Source organism: Megalobrama amblycephala, linkage group LG15 (assembly GCF_018812025.1).
Source record: "Megalobrama amblycephala isolate DHTTF-2021 linkage group LG15, ASM1881202v1, whole genome shotgun sequence".
Classification (NCBI taxonomy): Eukaryota; Metazoa; Chordata; class Actinopteri; order Cypriniformes; family Xenocyprididae; genus Megalobrama; species Megalobrama amblycephala.
The window spans coordinates 32,561,721-32,579,143 of NC_063058.1; the positions used below are offsets into that span (position 1 = coordinate 32,561,721).

Consider the following 17,423-nt stretch of genomic DNA (forward strand, 5'->3'; position numbering starts at 1 on the left):
TAGGCCAGTCCAATCTATTTATGAAACACTGAAACCACAGTGACCTTCATCACACAGAAACGGCTGATCCCGGGAATAACGCACACGACACCTATAAACAATCCCATAACGCCCTGCAGCTGTGAAGATGCACACGTGCTCTGAAAGAAGACATTGTTCTGCAGGAGAGGATCTGAAGGACGGAGACGAGGGTTTGGCCCGGTCACAGAGGAACCGTTGAGCGCCGGCTATATTTGAGAGTCCCTCGACACTGCGGCCGGGAGAGGAGATAAAGGAGGACTGTGATGGAGGAGAGGAGAGAAATCAACCGCTTCACATGCAAACATCACATTCAGTGGTATTATGGTAGTGTTTGAATACTATTATTAACATTTATTCATATTTTGCATTAGCTTTTGTTTATATATTTCATTTATTTATGTGCATTTGTCATTTTGACTTCCAATGCAACACTACTAATTTTCTTTACTTTTCTTTTTAGGTTTTTCATCTAATATTTAAATTTTATTTTATCTCAGTTATTGAAAACTATTCTAATGGTTTTATTAAACAATAACAACTGTAGAGATGAACGATTCTGGATGAATTGAGAATCGCTATTTTTTTTTTTTTATTATTTAAAACATAGATGAATCTCCTATGATTCTGAATGGTCAACTAAACAAAATGTTAATTGCTGCAGTCTATTTAAAAATGTTTAATTAATTAAATTTTGTTTATCTGTTTGAAGAAATGATTCAATGACACTAAATACTTCACTTGTTTCATTACTGGATGAATCAGCGTTTTTGAATGAATCTCTTGAATGATTCAATGACTCACTCATAAATACTACCCTTGTTTCATTACAGGATGACTCAGTGTTTTTGCACAAATCATTTAAATAAATGATTCAATTACTCACTTATAAAAACATCACTTATTTCATTACTGAATGAATCAGCGTTTTTGAACAAACCTCGAATGAATGATTCAATGACTCTCTCATAAATACTACCCTTGTTTCATCATAGGATAAATCAGCATTTCTGAATGAATCTCTTGAAATGAATGATTCAATGACTCACTCATAAATACTACACTTGTTTCATTACTGGGTGAATCAGCATTTTTAAACGAATCTCTTGAATGAATGATTCAACGACTCACTCAAAACTTAATTCATTCTGAATCAGCTTTTTTTTTTTACGAATCTTTGATTCAATGATTCAATGATCCACTCATAAATACTACCCTTGTTTTAATACTGGATGAATCAGTGTTTTTGAACAAATCTCTTGAATGAATGATTAAATGACTCACTCATCAATAATACCCTTGTTTCATTACTGGATGAATCAGCGTTTTTGAACAAATCTCGAATGAATGATTCAATGACTCACTCATAAATAATACCCTTGTTTCATTACTGGATGAATCAGCGTTTTTGAACAAATCTCAAATGAATGATTCAATGACTCACTCATAAATACTACCCTTGTTTCAAGCATCAGCATTTATGAATGAATCTCTTGAAATGAATGATTTAATGACTCACTCAAATACTACACTTGTTTCAAGCATCAGCATTTTTGAACAAATCTCTTGAAGAAATGATTCAACGACTCACTCAAAACTTCATTCATTCTGAATCAGCATTTTTTTTAACAATTTCTTGAATGAATAATTCAATGATCCACACATAAATACTACCCTTGTTTCATTACAGGATGAATCAGCATTTTGAATGAATCTCTTGAAATTAATGATTCAGTGACTCACTCATAAATACTACACTTGTTTCATGATTCAGCAACTCATTCAAAAGACTTCATTCGTTCATTACTGGATGAATCAGTATTTTTTTGTAATGAATCTCTTGAATGAATAATTCAATGATGCACTCATAAATACTACTCTTGTTTTATTACTAGATGAATCAATCACTTTACTTTCAAAAGTTGATTTATTCCATTTTGATTGCTACCGTAGACATCAGTGTTTATATCCAAACTATAATCACTTTTATCCCAGTATTTCTGTGACAATTTGAATTATTGTAACACAGAAAGATTAAATCATGCAGTGTTTCAGAATTGATCTCACTTTAAATGCAAATGAATGTAAATGTAAAGTTTAAATATTTTCCAAACTTTTACTTGAGGCACGAAACGACCTCCTAGCAACCACTCAGAACACCCTAGCAACCACTTTGCAATGCCCTAAAAAGTCTAGATTTTATATGAAGGAAAATGCTGATCCTTAAATAAAACCCAATGACAAATTGATAAAAAGTGAATATTTTCTCACTGCCGTTTCCTTCAGGCGGGTCTGAAGCGCAGATAAAACCACCCGAGCTCAAGCCTGCAATCTCAAACAGATTATATTCCAACATGAAATTCAGTTTAATCTTGTGGGAAATGAACATGAAGTGTCATCATATCATTTAGAGACTCTTACAGGCACTGAATCACACACACTCCATTTAACTCTAAAGGACGCAGCCACTGGGGTTAAAACACACACACACACACACACACACACACATATATCATTAACACAAACATCTGCATTCAGTGAGGATTTGCCCCAGGGCATGATGGGCCGCCACTGAGGGAGGAATCTCACGAGGAAACACGCACACACACGCTGTAAAAATGACTTCAACAATATTCAGATGATCAGGAAGAAGGTCAAATAACATCCTTCTAAAACAGATCAATCTGCATACTGGTTCATATGATTATCGCATTGAGGAAATAAGAGCTTTTAAAGGAACAGATCACCTGAAAAACAAAGGGTTTGGAAGAAGATAATAAACCATCCCAGAAGAACTCACTTTCTGCTTCACAATAACAGGAAGAAGAGAAACTCAACTTCATGAAACACAAACTAAACCTTACACAACCCAATACAGCAGAAAACTGATGAAACTTCCTCTTCAAACACGACTGATCTTCAGTAACATGAACACACACACACAAATCCTCCTCTAACAGCATCAGCTCATCCAAACGCCAGACATACTTCCAAATTAATCTACAATCTTCCAGAAACACTGGGCCGTACGCTCACAATCTCGTGTGGTGTCGAGCGTGAACGCGCACACAATCCTCACATCATCCCGACTGAAATCCACTTATGCCGAACGCTCTTCCACTGTGATTTTCCGCTCAGTGTCCGTGTTCCTCACCGGCTATAATCAACCGTCAATCAAAATCCACTGATCTGGATTTATCAACTGCACAAGAGAAAAACACCATCTGAAAACATCTGCTGATTCAATGTAAAATAAAAGGTTCCAGTTAGAACCTTCTACAAGCTCAAACTGTCACATAGACATGTAAATGCACAATTAAAACTTCATAATTCATTAATTATTTAGAATACAGACATGGTCTCTTTTTAGACCTTAAACCTCAGGTCTTTATCGAACGGGACATCATCAAGACTTCACTTGCTTCATTAATGGACGATTAGCGTTTTTGAATGAATCTCTTGAATGAATGACTCCCTCATAAAGACTTCACTTGTTTCATGACTGGACGAATCAGCATTTTTGAACGAATCTCTTGAATGAATGATTCAATGACTCCCTCATAAAGACTTCACTTGTTTCATTACTGGACGAATCAACGTTTTTGAACGAATCTCTTGAATGAATGATTCAATGACTCCCTCATAAAGACTTCACTTGTTTCATTACTGGACGAATCAACGTTTTTGAACGAATCTCTTGAATGAATGATTCAATGACTCACTAATAAAGACTTCACTTGTTTCATTGCTGGACGATTCAGCGTTTTTGAACAAATTTCTTGAATGAATGATTCAATGACTCCCTCATAAAGACTTCACTTGTTTCATTACTGGACGAATCAACGTTTTTGAATGAATCTCTTGAATGAATGATTCAATGACTCCCTCATAAAGACTTCACTTGTTTCATTACTGGACGAATCAACGTTTTTGAATGAATCTCTTGAATGAATGACTCCCTCATAAAGACTTCACTTGTTTCATGACTGGACGAATCAGCATTTTTGAACGAATCTCTTGAATGAATGATTCAATGACTCCCTCATAAAGACTTCACTTGTTTCATTACTGGACGAATCAACGTTTTTGAACGAATCTCTTGAATGAATGATTCAATGACTCCCTCATAAAGACTTCACTTGTTTCATTACTGGACGAATCAACGTTTTTGAATGAATCTCTTGAATGAATGATTCAATGACTCACTCAAAGACTTCACTTGTTTCATTACTGGACGAATCAGCGTTTTTGAATGAATCTCTTGAATGAATGATTCAATGACTCACTAATAAAGACTTCACTTGTTTCATTGCTGGACGATTCAGCGTTTTTGAACAAATTTCTTGAATGAATGATTCAATAACTCCCTCATAAAGACTTCACTTGTTTCATTACTGGACGATTCAGCGTTTTTGAACAAATTTCTTGAATGAATGATTCAATAAATCCCTTATAAAGACTTCACTTGTTTCATTACTGGACGAATCAGCGTTTTTGAATGAATCTCTTGAATGAATGATTCAATGACTCCCTCATAAAGACTTCACTTGTTTCATGACTGGACGAATCAGCACTTTTGAACAAATCTCTTGAATGAATGATTCAATGACTCCCTCATAAAGACTTCACTTGTTTCATGACTGGACGAATCAGCGTTTTTGAATGAATCTCTTGGATGAATGATTCAATGACTCACTCATAAAGACTTCACTTGTTTCATTACTGGACGAATCAGCGTTTTTGAACAAATCTCTTGAATGAATGATTCAATGACTCACTCATAAAGACTTCACTTGTTTCATTACTGGACGAATCAGCGTTTTTGAACGAATCTCTTGAATGAATGATTCAATGACTCACTAATAAAGACTTCACTTGTTTCATTGCTGGACGATTCAGCGTTTTTGAACAAATTTCTTGAATGAATGATTCAATAACTCCCTCATAAAGACTTCACTTGTTTCATTACTGGACGATTCAGCGTTTTTGAACAAATTTCTTGAATGAATGATTCAATAACTCCCTTATAAAGACTTCACTTGTTTCATTACTGGACGATTCAACGTTTTTGAATGAATCTCTTGAATGAATGATTCAATGACTCCCTCATAAAGACTTCACTTGTTTCATTACTGGACGAATCAACGTTTTTGAACGAATCTCTTGAATGAATGATTCAATGACTCACTAATAAAGACTTCACTTGTTTCATTGCTGGACGATTCAGCGTTTTTGAACAAATTTCTTGAATGAATGATTCAATTACTCCCTCATAAAGACTTCACTTGTTTCATTACTGGACGAATCAACGTTTTTGAATGAATCTCTTGAATGAATGATTCAATGACTCACTAATAAAGACTTCACTTGTTTCATTGCTGGACGAATCAGCGTTTTTGAACGAATCTCTTGAATGAATGATTCAATGACTCACTAATAAAGACTTCACTTGTTTCATTACTGGACGAATCACGTTTTTTTTGATTGAATCTCTTGAATGAATGACTCACTCATAAACACTTCACTTGTTTCATGACTGGACGATTCAGCGTTTTTGAAAAAATTTCTTGAATGAATGATTCAATGACTCCCTCATAAAGACTTCACTTGTTTCATTACTGGACGAATCAACGTTTTTGAACGAATCTCTTGAATGAATGATTCAATGACTCCCTCATAAAGACTTCACTTGTTTCATTACTGGACGAATCAACGTTTTTGAATGAATCTCTTGAATGAATGATTCAATGACTCACTAATAAAGACTTCACTTGTTTCATTGCTGGACGATTCAGCGTTTTTGAACAAATTTCTTGAATGAATGATTCAATGACTCCCTCATAAAGACTTCACTTGTTTCATTACTGGACGAATCAACGTTTTTGAATGAATCTCTTGAATGAATGATTCAATGACTCACTCAAAGACTTCACTTGTTTCATTACTGGACGAATCAGCGTTTTTGAATGAATCTCTTGAATGAATGATTCAATGACTCACTAATAAAGACTTCACTTGTTTCATTGCTGGACGATTCAGCGTTTTTGAACAAATTTCTTGAATGAATGATTCAATAACTCCCTCATAAAGACTTCACTTGTTTCATTACTGGACGAATCAGCGTTTTTGAATGAATCTCTTGAATGAATGATTCAATTACTCCCTCATAAAGACTTCACTTGTTTCATGACTGGACGAATCAACGTTTTTGAATGAATCTCTTGAATGAATGATTCAATTACTCCCTCATAAAGACTTCACTTGTTTCATGACTGGACGAATCAGCACTTTTGAACAAATCTCTTGAATGAATGATTCAATGACTCCCTCATAAAGACTTCACTTGTTTCATTACTGGACGAATCAGCGTTTTTGAAAGAATCTCTTGAATGAATGATTCAATGACTCACTCATAAAGACTTCACTTGTTTCATTACTGGACGAATCAGCGTTTTTGAACAGAATCTCTTGAATGAATGATTCAATGACTCACTCATAAAGACTTCACTTGTTTCATTACTGGACGAATCAGCGTTTTTGAACGAATCTCTTGAATGAATGATTCAATGACTCACTCATAAAGACTTCACTTGTTTCATTACTGGACGAATCCGCGTTTTTTAATGAATCTCTTGAAAGAGCCTGCTGAAAGGTTTTAAAGTACCATTTTCATGGTCAAGCAATGTCCAATTTCAAAAACGTTTTTTGAGTGTTTAAGCTTAATATATGATGATTACTAAAATGTGTGATAGGGAAAAAAAGACAATAAAAAGTAAGCTGTGAAATAACAAGAAAATGGCTCCTTATAGGGGTAAAAACTAATATCTGGCTGAAACTGCGACTTGCTGAAGTCTCCAGCTTCTCAGATGTCTCTCTTGAGAAAAATACCCTAGAAATCTCAAAAGTGAGTTTAAGAAAAGATTCTCAACCTTACTATATATGAGCGCAAATATTCCTCAAACCGAGCCTGATCTGTGTGTTGGTGTCAAAGTGTCTCCTGGAGAGCAGGAGGAGTGTGTGAATGTTGTTCTGGGATCATCTGATTCAGCGTGAGGGGATTTTTACACACGTCAAGGGCATTCACCAGGGTTTAATGCAGTGGGAATGTGTTCCGATGGCCTTGGGATGGAGGCTGTCCATGCTTTTACAACCATGTATCATATGATGTGTCACTTCATATCTCTGTAGAAGATGATGTGCCACCCGCCTGCAGCATTCCGGAACATTCCCTCTTTCGGTTCAGAATAGTGTGAAACTTATTCAATTTATCACATTTTTAAACATTTAACAAGAATGACATTTTTAGGGCCCTATGAAATCACTTTTGTTCAATTTTTTCCACTTAAATTTGAATATATTCCATTTTCCCTGTTTTAATTTTTTTCTGGATTCCATTTTAATTGTCAAATTAATTTTTTAGTAATCGATAAACATGTCTAATCAACTGAAATCATAAACTTATGCACATTATCAAGAATTATTTTAAAAGTTTAACAAAAACTACATTTTTAGGGCCCTATGAAATCACTTTTATGTTTTCCCAAATTCCGTGTTTTCCATTGTAATTTTTCTGGATTCCATTTTAATGGTAAAATTAAATTTTAGTAATCAAAATGCATGTCTGATTAGTTGAAATCATTAAACGTATACAATTTAACAATCTATTAAAAGTTTAATAAAACATTTAAATTTTAGGTCCCTATAAAATCACTTTTGTTAAATTTTTTCCACTTAAATTTGTCTATATTAAATTTGTTTTAAGTTTTCTGGATTTATGATATCATACGAATTTATTATAATAAAAGCTAGTAATGAAATTGAATGAATCTTTTAAAAAGAAACTACTTTTACTACTTGCACTACTTTTGATTTATTCATCCAAAATTGGCCAGATTCCGCAACATTCCGCATTATACTGTAAATTCCATCTTTATGACTGGATTCCATGATTCTGTCTGAGTTTCAAAGGTCCAAAAATGACAAATGATGGTCAAATGACCTCGTTACGTTTAGAATAAACAAACAGTAGAACACTGATACATCACAGTGATTTGAATCTTTTGAATCGGTTCACCTGTGCACTCTGTTTGAATCTTTCTTTGAACGATTCGGACTGGTCTGGATCTTAATGCCTTGTTCTGATCCACAAACACACACTGTGAATGCAAATAACAGCCGGCTCTTTCATGTCGGCCGTGTACAGTAATGAAGAGCAGGTCCATGTGTCTCACAGCTGAGCGAGAGAATCGAGGCTAATGAGGAGCGCTTTTAAAAGATATAGTTGTGTAATCGTGCGTCACGCATCTCTCTGTTCAGCCTCGCCTTTGATCTGAACATCACAGACGGAGAAATGTGGGAGTCGGGAAAGCGTTTGATGCTGTTGCTTCTACATCTCTTCTCCGTTTCACCTCCACCAGCTCATCTGCATGTGAATAGTGCTGTTTGTGGGAGGGTAAAAAACACCTGCGCTGAAAGAACTTCACAGGAACAGGACGTGTGACGGGGTTCAGAAGCGTTCAGCAGGTGGGCGGAGCAGACAATCCAGCCTATTTAAATGTTTGCACAAACATAATTGTGAACCAAATGATTCTGGAATATTGTGACCCTTTCTATTGCAAACATTAAGTCTTGTCTGAATAATATAATATAATATAATATAATATAATATAATATAATATAATATAATATAATATAATATAATATAATATAATATAATATAATATAATATAATATAATATAATATAATATAATATAATATAATATAATATAATATAATATAATATAATATAATATAATATAATATACAATTATATATAAATTATTCAATTATTTTCATTTGAATTTTATTTAAAATTTTATATCGTATATATATATTAAATGATGCAATATATGAAATTTAAATATATTTAATTAGATATAAATATAATATAAATAAATTATAAATAAATAAATAAATTTGAATCTAACTTAATATATTTTATATTTCATATATTGCATCATTTATAGATATATATATATATTATTTTTTATTATTTATTTTAAATTTGTAAAATATGTGTGTGTATGCGTGTAATTATATATACATAAATTATATTTAATATTATATGTAATATATTCATTTTAATTATATTTTGAATTATTCTTGTTCTGCATTAACTTATATTTATTTATTTATTGTTGTTATTTTTAGAACTATTTCAATAAAAGGGTATTATAAAACACACGCTCTGATATTGAAATGTCTGATAACAAGACTATGTAATATAAAAATACAAATATTACCATTAAAAATATAATGTAAAATATTTATATTTATTTATATATATTTTGATAATAAAGATATAAATATAAAATTATATATAAATATTATAATTTAAAATAATGTAAAATAAAATAATGTAAAACAAAACAAAACTAAATAAAATAAAATAAAATAATAGTCATTCTTGTTTGGCAGTCACTTTAAAAAAAATGAATTTGCTTGTGTTGTTATTCAGTGATTAACAAAGAACGCAAAACATTTTAATGGAGTATATTTCTCCACATTAAATTCTACATCTGAGCATATTTCATCCGGCTTTTAGGAAACTGGGTCGGATTCAAGCAGTCAAGCGATTCAAGGTTAATGAAAGACGTCGCAGTGACCGTCCGGAGTCAGAGGCAGAAAACGGCCCCACCCAGTAATCAGACACGCTGAGGAGAGAGACCGACTCCTGCTGCCTACACAGGGAGCTACCTGCTAAGACAGCATCCCAAAAATGCCAATATACGATGCCTGAAAATGCTGTCTAGGTGTTGAAAACAGCTGACAGGTTCAGCACAGGCCTGCTTATGGAGCCAATTCAAGAGCTTCCCATGAGGAAATGACTGGTGGGATCAGAAACACTAATGACACGTTACTAATTTAGAGCGTCGTATTGCCTAGCGAACTCTCCGCAAGCTGTTTAAAGGTCCGAGTGTTTATCGTCTAACACTGTCGTGAGCTACTTTAACTGTCAATCCTTCAGCACAAGGACATGATCACAGTAACACTGCTGACCCAAATACCATTAAACACACACTCATCCAGACCGCTCCAGCCAATCAGAGCAGCTGTTTCAGCTTTAAATCAAATAATAAAGCTTAATGAGGAGATGAATGAAGAGCTTGGGTTAATTTGATCAGTTTCGTCGTGGTGTAGAGAGTCTTTCATTGCCAGTGTGGAGTTTATATGCATTGTGCTTGAACTGGTCTTGAATACGTGTTACAACTTGAATCACATTTCATCTGAAAATCCCCCCCAAAAAATAAACAATATATATACACATATATATGAGAACTTTGAAGGTTAAATGTCATGCAAAAAAGAGGGCTCATTTTCTTCAAGCTAAAATAATTCTGATAATAAATAAATACACACATAATAAATAAATAAATAAATAAAATAATTAAAATAAATAAATACACAAACACAGAAAAATAAATATATGTATAAAGTAAATACACAAACAAATATACGAATAAGTACACAAACAAATAATAAATAAATAAAATACAGAAACAAATAAAATAAATGCACAAATAAATAAACAAATACACACAAATTAACAAATAAATACAAAAATAAATTAACAATTAATAAATAAATGCACAAATAAATAAATACACAAATAAATAAATAAATAAATACAAAAAATAAATGAATAATTAATAAATAAATGCACAAATAAATTAATAAATACACAAATAAATAAATTAATAAATGCAAAAAATACACAAATAAATTAATAAATGCACAAATAAATAAATGTACAAATAAATACACAAATAAATGAATAAATGAATGCACAAATAAATAAATACACAAATAAATGAATAAATGAATGCACAAATAAATGAATAAATGAATGCACAAATAAATACACAAATAAATGAATAAATGAATGCACAAATAAATAAATACACAAATAAATGAATAAATGAATGCACAAATAAATAAATACACAAATAAATGAATAAATAAATACACAAATAAATGAATAAATGAATGCACAAATAAATAAATGAATAAATGAATGCACAAATAAATACACAAATAAATGAATAAATGAATGCACAAATAAATAAATACACAAATAAATGAATAAATGAATGCACAAATAAATAAATACACAAATAAATGAATAAATGAACGCACAAATAAATGAATAAATGAATGCACAAATAAATGAATGCACAAATAAATAAATAAATACACAAATAAATGAATAAATACTCAAATAAGTAAATACAGAAATACACAAATAAATAAATACAAATAAATAAATAAAATAAATACACAAATAATTAAATGTTCAAATAAATAAATACACTTATAAATGAATAAATACACAAATAAATAAATACTCAAATAAGTAAATACACAAATAGACAAATAAATTAATTAATTAATAAATAAGAAATAAGAAATAAGAAAGGTGGCCTGAACATGTTTCCATTAAATTCAGCCAAATAACGAAATGAAGTATCTTTCATTTGTGAAGCATTTTACACACCAGATCATCTAATAACAGCCATTACTACATGATTATGTGATATATATTTATATATACACTATTAACTTAATATAAACTCACTCATACAAGATTTTACCACCTCCCCCTATAATATAAACTCCCATGATCCTCAACAAACCCAGTTTATACTGCAGGCCTGCAGAAGCGTGAGGACTGTAATCTGAGGTTTCTAGCTTGTTGCATCATTTCATCCTGCCGAGAGCGAATCAAAGCCCAGCGTCAGTGTTGATACGAGCAGAAGTCCTGAACACACGAGGCTCAGGTGCAGGAGAGATGCTCAGACGCTCCTCTGATGACCGTAATGAGACGAGACTCATATTCCCACAAACAGCCTCCAAAACATCCCTGCTGGAATGTGAGCGTGTGCAAACCAGCTGCAAGGCCAGCGGCCCAAACTCAGACCTTTAATGAATTAACTGAAGATCTCCCATCAAGCACTGCAGGAGAAGCCATTGGTTCATTCGAGGTGAGGCACTGAATTCATATTCCAATCATTCAAATCAACACTGTAACTGGAAGTGAACACTTCTCCATTTGTCAACCGTCACTAACCCCACACTAAACTGACACAGAAACCGGTTCTACTAGAGCCTGACGCCACTACCAGCTCCCCATGATGCTTTGCATTTCCAGTGAAACTCAAGGCAATAAAACCCCTTACAACCAGGACACTATTCATAGCCGGCGTTATGAAACGGAATAATCCATATCGGCTTTAATGGATTTGAATTACGAAGAGCTCACAGCTCGACACCCCCATCGCTTCGGCTCCGAAAGATCTTTAACTCAATAAAAATTGATTATATTCGTGTTTACCCGAGCGTCAGGCGCGCAACAACGGCAAATCGTCAAGATGACGTCTAGTTAGTCGACATGATCTCAAACCCTCTCGCATCCACAGAAACCAGTGAGCAAATGTGTCAGTGCTGAGCCAGCAAGATCTGGAGATGTATAAAAATCATTTATGAACGCAGCTCACTATGTAGGCAGCTCTCTATGATACCCACACTGCTGTCTAAGTAGGCAGCACACTATGTTATCAGGATATGACGCACAACAATGGCCATAAATGCTATCTAGATAAATAATCCACTAGAGAGGTCCAAAAATGATGTCTAGATAGGTAGCCCACTATGTTTTGAGACTATGATACTCAGAATGTGGTCTAGCTAGGATGCTTACTATCCAGGCAGCTTTCTATGATGCAGTCTATGTAGACTGCGCACTAGATTTTAAGAGTATAATGCCCATAAATGCTGTCTAGGTAAACAGCACACTAGATTTTGATACAAATCTAGGTAGGCAGCTCACTACAGTAGGTTTTGAGACAGACCCTATGTAGACTGCTCACTAGCTTTTAAGGGTATCATGCCCATAAATGATGCCTAGCTAAACGGCACACTAGATTTTGAACAATTGGGTTTTTTAAATGATGTCTAGATAGGTAGCCCACTAGGTTTTGAGACTATGACACTCAAAATGTGGTCTAGCTAGGATGCTTACTATCCAGGCAGCTTTCTATGATGCAGTCTATGTAGACTGCAGTGCACTAGATTTTAAGAGTATAATGCCCATAAATGCTGTCTAGGTAAACAGCACACTAGATTTTGATACAAATCTAGGTAGGCAGCTCACTACAGTAGGTTTTGAGACAGACCCTATGTAGACTGCTCACTAGCTTTTAAGGGTATCATGCCCATAAATGATGCCTAGCTAAACAGCACACTAGATTTTGAACAATTGGGTTTTTTAAATGATGTCTAGATAGGTAGCCCCCTAGGTTTTGAGACTATGACACTCAAAATGTGGTCTAGCTAGGATGCTTACTATCCAGGCAGCTTTCTATGATGCAGTCTATGTAGACTGCGGCGCACTAGATTTTAAGAGTATAATGCCCATAAATGCTGTCTAGGTAAACAGCACACTAGATTTTGATACAAATCTAGGTAGGCAGCTCACTACAGTAGGTTTTGAGACAGACCCTATGTAGACTGCTCACTAGCTTTTAAGGGTATCATGCCCATAAATGATGCCTAGCTAAACAGCACACTAGATTTTGAACAATTGGGTTTTTTAAATGATGTCTAGATAGGTAGCCCCCTAGGTTTTGAGACTATGACACTCAAAATGTGGTCTAGCTAGGATGCTTACTATCCAGGCAGCTTTCTATGATGCAGTCTATGTAGACTGCGGCGCACTAGATTTTAAGAGTATAATGCCCATAAATGCTGTCTAGGTAAACAGCACACTAGATTTTGATACAAATCTAGGTAGGCAGCTCACTACAGTAGGTTTTGAGACAGACCCTATGTAGACTGCTCACTAGCTTTTAAGGGTATCATGCCCATAAATGATGCCTAGCTAAACGGCACACTAGATTTTGAACAATTGGGTTTTTTAAATGATGTCTAGATAGGCAGCTTACTAGATTTGAGACTATGACACTAAGAATGCTGTCTAGCTAGAAAGCTAACTATCCAGGCAGCTTTCTATTATGCCCTAAAATGCTGTCTATGTAGACTGCTCACTAGATTTTGCAAGTATAATGCCCATAAATGCTGTCTACTAAACAACACACTAGAATTCAGCTCACTACAGTAGGTTTTGGGACAGACTCTCTGTAGACTGCTCACTAGATTTTAAGGGTATCATGCCCATAAATGATGCCTAGCTAAACAGCATACTAGATTTTGAACTATGGGGTTTTAAAATGATGTCTAGATAGGCAGCTTACTAGGTTTTGAGACTATGATGCTCAGAATGCTGTCTAGTTAGGAAGCTGCCTGTCCAGGCAACTTTCTATGATGCCCTAAAATGCTGTATGTAGACTGCTCACTAGATTTTGATATAGGCAGTCTAGGTAGGCAGCTCACTACAATGGGTTTTGAGGCTATGATACCCAAAACGGACTCTATGCTCAGAATACTGTCTAGGCTAGGAAGTTCACTATTCAGGCAGCTTTCTATTATGCCCTAAGATGCTGTCTTTGTAGACTGCTCACTAGATTTTACGAGTATAATGCCCATAAATGCTGTCTAGCTAAACAGCACACTAGATTTTGAACTATGGGGTTTTAAAATAATGTCTAGATAGGCAGCTTACTAGGTTTGAGACTATGATGCTCAGAATGCTGTCTAGTTAGGAAGCTGACTGTCCAGGCAACTTTCTATGATGCCCTAAAACGCTGTCTCTGTAGACTGCTCACTAGATTTTAAGGGTATAATGCCCATAGATGCTTTCTAGCTAAACAGCACACTAGATTTTGAACTATTGAGTTTTAAAATGATGTCTAGATAGGCAGCTTACTAAGTTTTGAGACTATGATGAACAAAATGCTGTCTATGTAGTCTGCTCACTAGATTTTAAGGGTATAATGCTCATAAATGCTGCCTAACGAAACAGCACACTAGATTTTGATACTATGAGGTCCAAAAATGATGTCTAGATAGTCAGCTTACTAGGTGTTTGAGACTATGATGCCCATAATGCTGTCTAAGTAGGCAGCACACTATGTTTGCAGGCTATGATGCCAAACAATGGTAGAATGGCCATAAATGCTGTCTAGGTAAACAGTCCACTAGAGGTCCAAAAATGACATCTAGATAGGCAGCTTACAAGGTTTTGAGACTATGATGAACAAAATGCTGTCTAGATAGAAAGCACACTAGATTTTAAGGGTATAATGCTCATAAATGCTGCCTAGCAAAACAGCACACTAGATTTTGATATGAGCTCCAAAAAATGATGTCTAGATAGTCAGCTTACTAGGTTTTTGAGACTATGATGCCCCAAAAATGTCATCTAGATAGGCAGCTTACTAGGTTGAGACTATGATGCTCAGAATTATGTCTAGCTAGGAAGTTCACTCTCCAGGCAGCTTTCTATTACACCCTAAAATGCTGTCTATGTAGACTGCACACTAGATTTTAACAGTATAATGCCTGTTGATACTGTCTAGCTAGACAGCACACTAGATTTTAAACTATGAGGTTGTAAAATGCTGTCTAGATAGAAACCTCACTAGTTTTTAAGGATATAATGCTCATAAATGCTGCCTAGCTAAACAGCACACTAGATTTTGATACTATGAGCTCCAAAAAATGTCATCTAGATAGGCAGCTTACTAGGTTGAAACTATGATGCTCAGAATGATGTCTAGCTAGGAAGTTCACTATCCAGGCAGCTTTCTATTCCACCCTAAAATGCTGTCTATGTAGACTGCACACTAGATTTTAAGAGTATAATGTCCGTTGATACTGTCTAGGTAGACAGCACACTAGATTTTAAACTATGAGGTTGTAAAATGCTGTCTAGATAGAAACCTCACTAGTTTTTAAGGATATAATGCTCATAAATGCTGCCTAGCTAAACAACTCCCTTGATTTTGATACCATGATGTCCAAAAAATGCCATCTAGACGTCAGCTAACTAGGTTTTTGATACTATGATGCTCAGAATGATGTCTAGCTAGGAAGTTCACTATCCAGGCAGCTTTCTATTACACCCTAAAATGCGGTCTACGTAGACTGCACAGTAGATTTTAAGAGTATACTGTTCATAAATGCAAAAACAGCACACTAGATTTTGATAATATGAGGTGCAAAAACGATGCCTAGATCACAAGATTTTAATACTATGCGTAGCAGAAATGAAGTCTGCATAGGCAGCACACTTGGTTTTGAGACACAGGCAGCTTATTGAGTGTGTCTAGTAGACTGACATCAATGCATATATTTAGATGCATGTAAAAGACAATGACATGCATTAATCTAATCGTCTTTCATGTTCACATCTCCTGCATTACTGCACTAGGATTGACTGATCCAGACAGCTCTCTATGATGCCAAAAAAGCTGTCTATGTAGAAAGATCACTAGATTTTAAGAGTATGAGGCCCATAGATACTGTATTGGTAAACAGAACACTAGATTTTGATACTAATTGATTGCCAGAATGCTGTCTATGCAGTCAGTTCACAAGATTTTGAGCTTACTGAGTACGTCTACTGCTTTTATGTTGACTGGCATTCATATTCATATGCAGTGAATATATGAAACATCATTATTTGAGGAAGCACTCATTCATAAGTGTCATGTTTATTGCTGTAGGATTGCATCGTTCATATGAACGCAGACTCAACCAGAAACCCAACTCAACAAAGACAACCCTAACAACCTCAACCAGGACATGAAAACACATCCAGAATCGAATCGACACAGAAAACAGCAGAAAAAACGAACCACATTTCTGCGTCAAACGCGTTTCGCGTCTTACCTGAGCGTTTTATCTCTACTGACGCTCGCGGTGTTCCTGCATTCCCCCGCTCCGGCTCTGTCAGTGAACACACGCCTCAATCAATACTCGTTTTGCTTGTAAATCCGTTTGAAAGCTCCCGTTGTCGTTTAACGCGAGTGGAGACGCCGAGCTCCGCTGCCGCGCGGTCATGAATGTCACTTGATCGCGCTGGGTAGATGCGCGCGCGGTCATGGAAGCGCGTTCCCGTGACAGATAATCACTGTGCGTTGACGTGAACGCGAGGTGTGGGGCGGGGGCGCGCGCGAGTGGTAGAGTATTAACTCTGTCAGATAATGATGAGGTGTGTTTAATAATCTATCTATCTATCTATCTATCTATCATCTATCTATCTATCTATCTATCTATCTATCTATCTCACATGTGTTGCATACAGTGGCCGGACCCCCGTGGACGTGACGGGCAGTCAGACATGTTTGTTAGACGAGGCCCCCGTGGCCCCGAGGAGTCTGAATTCCAGGACCCAAAGTGAGGCCCCTGCCGTGCAATCAGATGGTCGACGGGGTCCGAACTGACAGGATCTCTAGGAGAACCGTCA

At 35.1% G+C, this 17,423-nt stretch overlaps 1 protein-coding gene across 1 annotated transcript in view; it reads right to left on the reverse strand.

Moving 5' to 3' along the window:
- myo9ab (myosin IXAb) overlaps positions 1 to 17,065 on the reverse strand; it is a 109,386-nt gene extending 92,321 nt beyond the window's left edge. The window contains exon 1 of the mRNA XM_048159082.1: positions 16,847 to 17,065. The gene's annotated coding sequence lies outside the window, so the exon portion shown is untranslated. The remainder of the gene's footprint in view (positions 1 to 16,846) is intronic.
- Positions 17,066 to 17,423: the final 358 nt, after the last annotated feature.